This window comes from Rhinopithecus bieti, unplaced genomic scaffold (genome assembly GCF_001698545.2).
Source record: "Rhinopithecus bieti isolate Rb0 unplaced genomic scaffold, ASM169854v2 scaffold_16234, whole genome shotgun sequence".
Lineage (NCBI taxonomy): Eukaryota > Metazoa > Chordata > Mammalia > Primates > Cercopithecidae > Rhinopithecus > Rhinopithecus bieti.
Window position 1 is genome coordinate 1509929 of NW_016808946.1, and position 6068 is coordinate 1515996.

A 6068-nucleotide genomic window follows, 5' to 3' on the forward strand; every position below is an offset into this window, starting at 1 on the left:
ATTGTGGTAAAATACACACAACATAAAATTTACCATCTTAACCATTTTCAGCGTGGTGCTCAGTGGCATGAAGCACATTCACTTTCTTGCGCAACCCTCACCATCATCCATCTCCAGGACTTTTTCCATCTTACAAAACTGAAACACTGTCCCCAGTAAACAATAACTCCCCATTCCCTGCTCTCTCCAGCCCCTGGCAACCATCATTCTCCTCTCTGTTTCTAAGAATTTGTTTTTTTGAAACAGAAAAACTCTAGCCTGTCATGCAGCCTAGAGTGCAATAGCATGATCTTGGCTCACTGCAACCTCCGCCTCCTGGATTCAAGCGATTCTCCTGCTTCTGCCTCCCAAGGAGCTGGGATTACAAGCACGCATCACCATGCCCAGCTAATTTTTTTTTTTTTGGTATTTTTAGGAGAGTCGGGGTTTTGCCATGTTGGCCAGGCTGGTCGCGAACTCCTGACCTCAGGTGATCCACCTCCCTTGGCCTCCCAAAATGCTGGGATTACAGGCATGAGCCACCGTGCACAGCCAGAATTTCCTTCTTTTTCAAGGCTCATCTTCCATTGTTTGTATACACCACATTGTATTTAGCCTTCCATCTATCAACGGACACTTGAGTTGGATATAATTGGTTTTCTTAGTAATCCCATGTATTTTATCCTATCATTTAAAACTTTATTTTGAAAAAAGGTTCCTGGGCTTCACTAGCTCGTCAGAAGGGTCCTTGTGTAATACACAAAAGGTGAAGAACTCTGGTGAGATAGACTTTAGGAAATAGGCTCAGAGTTCAGGCACTTTTTTTTTTTTTGAGACGGAGTCTTGCTGTCGCCCAGGCTGGAGTGCAATGGCGCGATCTCAGCTCACTGCAACCGCCGCCTCGCGCATTCAAGTCATTCTCGTGCCTCAGCCTCCTGAGTAGCTGGGATTACAGGCATATGCCACCACGCCTGGTTAATTTTTGTATTTTTAGTAGATACGGGGTTTCTCCATGTTGGCCAGGCTGGTCTGGAATTCCTGACCTCAGGTGATCTGCCCACCTCGACTTCCCAAAGTGCTGGGATTTCAGGCGTGAGCCACTGCACCCAGCCCAGAGTTCAGACACTTGCCCAGGGTCACCCAACTGGGATTCAAGCCTGACTCAGTCAGACTCAGAGCCCACTGAACGGTATGCTTTTCTTTTCACTGCAAATGATTTAGACTCTGGCTTCTACGGGCATTTGGTTTTTTTTTTCAGATGGGTCCTCCAGAAGCATTGTGAAGGGAATGAAGATACCTCACATCCCAACATGGAAACCCAGGGGATGGGCCAGTGCTTGCAGAGGAAGGTCCAGCCCTCTCTCTACTCCCATTCCTTGGGCAGCTCCCACCATGTCTGGGTCTTCCCTCTGCCTCTGTTGAAGCCCCTAACGTGGACCCCAGGGCAACCGTGAGACCCAAAGGGACCCCTGAACACTAGAGGGTGGCAGCAGGACTCCCTTGTGCCCCCCAACAATGTACGTGGGCCTGCAGATCTGGAACAGTGGGGAGCACGCGCCTTGGTATGCAACCCACCCCCATCTGTGAACATGCAACTAGCTCACTCTCACCAGACAGCTGTAAGAGACCAGGATTCCTAAACCCTGGATGGAGTCAGAGTGACGGTCACATACTTCACTCCCGAGAGAAACTTCTGGGCCTTGTAATTGCTCCAGTCTAGCAAAATGTCCCCCTGTACTGAGATCATTCATGGGTCATGGGAGACCCTCTGGAAAACATGGAAGCTCTCTGACATGACCATGTAATGATTCTTTTTCTCTTTCTCACGAGTGGAAATTGGTAAATAATAGTAGCTAATATTGACTAAGAACTTTTGACGTGCCAAACACATCAAAAAAACTTATTTATGGCCAGGTGCAGTGGCTCACACCTGTAATCCCAGCACTTTGGGAGGCCGAGGCGGGTGGATCATCTGAGGTCAGGAGTTCGAGACCAGCCTGACCAACACGGTGAAACCCCATCTCTACTAAAAATACACAAAAAAATTAGCCAGGTGTGGTGGCAGGTGCCTGTAGTCCCAGCTACTTGGGAGGCTGAGGCAGGAGAATCACTTGAACCCAGCAGGTGGAGGTTGCAGCAAGCCAAGATTCCACTGTATTCCAGCCTGGGCAACAAGAGTGAAATTCTGTCTCAAAAATAAATAAATAAATAAATAAATATAAATAAATAAATAAATAAAATTATTTACGTATTTTTATTATTGTCTCTTTAATTTTTTATCAAAGGTCCCTGTATTAGTCCGCTTTCATGCTGCTAATAAAGATATACCCAAGACTGTGCAATTTACAAAATAAAGAGGTTTAATGGACTTACGGTTCCACGTGGCTGGGGAGGCCTCACAATCACGGTGGAAGGTGGAAGGTGAAAGGTGTGTCTCATATGGTGGCAGACAAGAGAAGAGAGCTTGTGCAGGGAAACTCCCCCTTTTAAAACCATCAGATCTCGTGAGACTTACTATCACGAGAACAGCATGGGAAGACCTGCCCCTATGATTCAATTACCTCCCACCAGGTCCCTCCCACAACATGTGGGAATTCAAGATGAGATTTGGGTGGGGACACAGCCAAACCATACCAGTCCCTTACTGGTCCTACTTCCATGAGTGGCCGTGACCAGGGGAAAAGGGAGAGGGACCAGCTGGCAATGGGAGGGACCATCTCACAACATTCCATTCATACACAGACTAGTATCAAGTCACTACTGTGGCTAGGAGTTGGGAGCACGGGTAGTAGGGGTGTTGTTAAAAAAAAATACAGCCCCCTCCCCCAAACTGGGGTCCCTGGGGACACTTTAGTCTGCTTCAACACAAGAGGAAGCAGAAGATCAAAATCGGTTTGGGGCTGGATGCAGTGGCTCACGTCTACAATCCTAGCACATTGGGAGGTTGAAGTGGGAGGATCACTTCAGCCTAGGAGTTCAAGACCAGCCTGGGCAACAGAGAAAAACCCTGTCTCTACAAAAAGTATAAAAATTAGCCAGGTGTGGTGACACGTAGTCTCAGCTACTTCAGAGGCAGAGGTGGGAGGATTGCTTGAGGCTGGGAGGTCAAGGCTGCAGTGAGCTGTGGTTGCACCACTGCACTCCAGCCTGGGCAACAGAGTTAGATTCTGTCTCAAAATTAAACAACAACAACAACAAAAAAGTGGTTTGGGAAGACCAGAAACATCAGGGATGGAGGGAGGAAGAAAATCCAGGTGCTGGGAAGGCCCTGGGGTGGCAGGCTGTTTGGAAGGGATTGCCTTTCCTGTGCTGGGATCCCCCCCAGCACTTCAGGTTTGGCAGGAAGGGGGCAGCCTGCAACCCCCAAGGGCAGGTCTGGGGCTGCCAGATGTTCCAGGCATGGGGCTGGAGGGGACTCACAAAGGCATGCCCTCCAGGGAGATGACAGCGCCACTCCCAGCTTCTCTGCCTGGGTGCCACGGTCCCTGACCTCCTTGTAGCAGTTCACTGTTCATGCTTGATCCCTGTCGACTTCTTTTGTTTTGTGCTTTTTTTTTTTTTTTTTTTTTTGAGATGGAGTCTCGTTCTGTTGCCCAGGTTGGAGTGCATTGGTGTGATCTCTGCTCACTGCAACCTCCGCCTTCTGGGTTTAAGCAATTCTCTTGCCTCAGCCTCCCGACTAGCTGGGATTACAGGCACATGCCACCACACCCAGCTAATTTTTGTATTTTTAGTAGAGATGGGGTTTCACCATGTTGGCCAGGCTGGTCTTGAAGTCCTGACCTCAAGTGATCCACCCGCCTTGGCCTCCCAAAGTGCTGGGATTACAGGCGTGAGCCACCAGGTCTGGCCCCTGTCAGCTTCTCAATGGCATCCTTAGAGCTGGCAGAGATCATTTTGCCCTTAAGGGGTGCAGACTCAGGGGCCCAGAAGATAAACACCAGGACCTCCTTGCTCTCCTTGGTTTCATGGGTTCCATCCCCTCAGAGGACACAGCAGCAGTCTTTGTCTGGCAGCATCTTGGCAAAGGTGGTATAGGGGTCGTCAACGGTCCAACCCACGTCACCCACCAGGGTCTCCTTGCCCTCCTCCAGGGCGATGTTCTTCTCACCCTCACTCAGGCAGAAGAGCAGCACCATTTTCCTGTGCTTCTTCACCTCCTCTGGCGTTGAAGATTTGCCTACCATCATGTCAGTGAACACCTTGATGACACCATCAGAGATATCCACACCAGAGGCCATGTTTTCAGAAACGAAAAGGAGATAGCAGCCAGGTGCCATGGCTCACGTCTGTAATCCCAGGTTTGGAAGGCCAAGGCAGGAGGATCGCTTGAGCCCAGAAGTTTGAGATCAGTCCAGGCAATATGGCAAGACCTGGTCTCTACAAAAAATTTAAAAAAAAAAAATTAGTCTGGCATGGTGGCATGCACCTGTAGGCCCAGCAACTTGGGAGGCTGAGAGGGAGGATTGCTTGAGTCCAGGAGATTGAGGCTGCAGTGAGCCATGTTCATGCCACTGCACTCCAGCCTGAGCAACAGAGTGAGCCTGTGTCTCAAAAACAACAGCCAAAAAAAAAAAAAGAAAAGAAAACGAAGGCTGGGCATGGTGGCTCATGCCTGTAATCTCAGCACTTTAAACGAGGCAGAGGTGGGTGGATCACTTGAGGTCAGGAGTTTGAGACCAGCCTGGCCAACATGGTGAAACCCCATCTCTACTAAAAATATAAAAATTAGCCTGGCGTGGTGGAACGTATTTGTAATCTCAGCTACTCAGGAGTCTGAGGCATAAGAATTGGTCGAACCTGGAAGGCTGAGGTTGCAGTGAGCCAAGATTGCACCACCGGACTCCGGCCTGCACAACAGAGTGAGACTTTGTGGGGAGGGGAGGGGTGGGGAGGGGAAGGAAAAGTAAAGGAGATGGCAAGGAGAGCCAGAGAAGAGGAGAGCTGCTGAGGCAGCTGCCAGGGTCTGACTGAACCAAGCACTTTCATTGTCCCCATAACCCTATGATATGAGGTCCGTACTCTTCCTACCCCCATTTTACAGAGGAGGAAATAGAGCCCTAGAGCTGTTAGTGATTTGGAAGAAGTCTCAAGTCTGGTGGGTGACTTGAACTTGGCCCCACGTGTTCTGGATGAGGCAAGTTACACCAAGACCTATGTGTCTCTTTTCTAGAACATATGCCTCAAGTTGCAGCAAAGGAGAGAGGCATGTATGGAAATGTCTGCAAACTTCTTTGTTAAAATGTTTTTCACCTTGTTTAGAAAACATACTAGTTTGATTTAAAGAAGCAAATCAACAGTTAAGAGCTCAGATTCCAGAAATATTCAAACTCGGGAGATATCAGAGAAATGCAAATGAAAATGACATTATGAGAGAGAATTTTACACTCATCACAAAGGCAACAATTAGGAAGGTGGGAATGAGACGGGTGGAGGATTGGCCAGGCTGTGCAGACAGGCAGGAGAGCAAGGAGCTAAGAGCCCAGGTGCCGTAGCCAGTCTGGGGTGGAGCTCAAAGCCCATCCTGGCATTTCTGAGCTGGTTTCCTCACCTGAAAAATGGAGACAATATTATAAAATTGTTGTGAGGATTCAAACAACCATCAACATCAAGTGCTGGGAATGGTGTCTATGCTGAATAAGGGATCTGAACCCAGCGCCAGCCACTGTAAGCTCCCAGAGGACTTTTCCTGGCTCCTTTGCTATATCCTCAGTGCCTAGAATAACTGAGCACAGGGACAATCACCAGGGGAACCAGCAAGTAAATTATGGTGGAGTCATACTATTCACTATCCCATACACTGCAGCAGTTAGAAGCAATCACCTGGTGCCAGGGTTGGTGAACTTTTCCGTTAAAGAATAGATAGAATAAACTTTCCGTTAAAGAATAGATAGCACTTTGAGAGGCCGAGGCAGGCAGATCACCTGAGGTTAGGAGTTTTAGACCAGCCTGGCCCACATGATGAAACCCTGTCTCTACTAAAAATACAAAAATTAGGCCAGGTTGGCCGGGCGCGGTGGCTCAAGCCTGTAATCCCAGCACTTTGGGAGGCCGAGACGGGCGGATCATGAGGTCAGGAGATCGAGACC

General features: G+C 48.8%; 1 pseudogene; it reads right to left on the minus strand.

The window, feature by feature from the left end:
- Window positions 1-3395: 3395 nt before the first annotated feature.
- Window positions 3396-4220, minus strand: LOC108539350 (cofilin-1-like; annotated as a pseudogene).
- Window positions 4221-6068: the final 1848 nt, after the last annotated feature.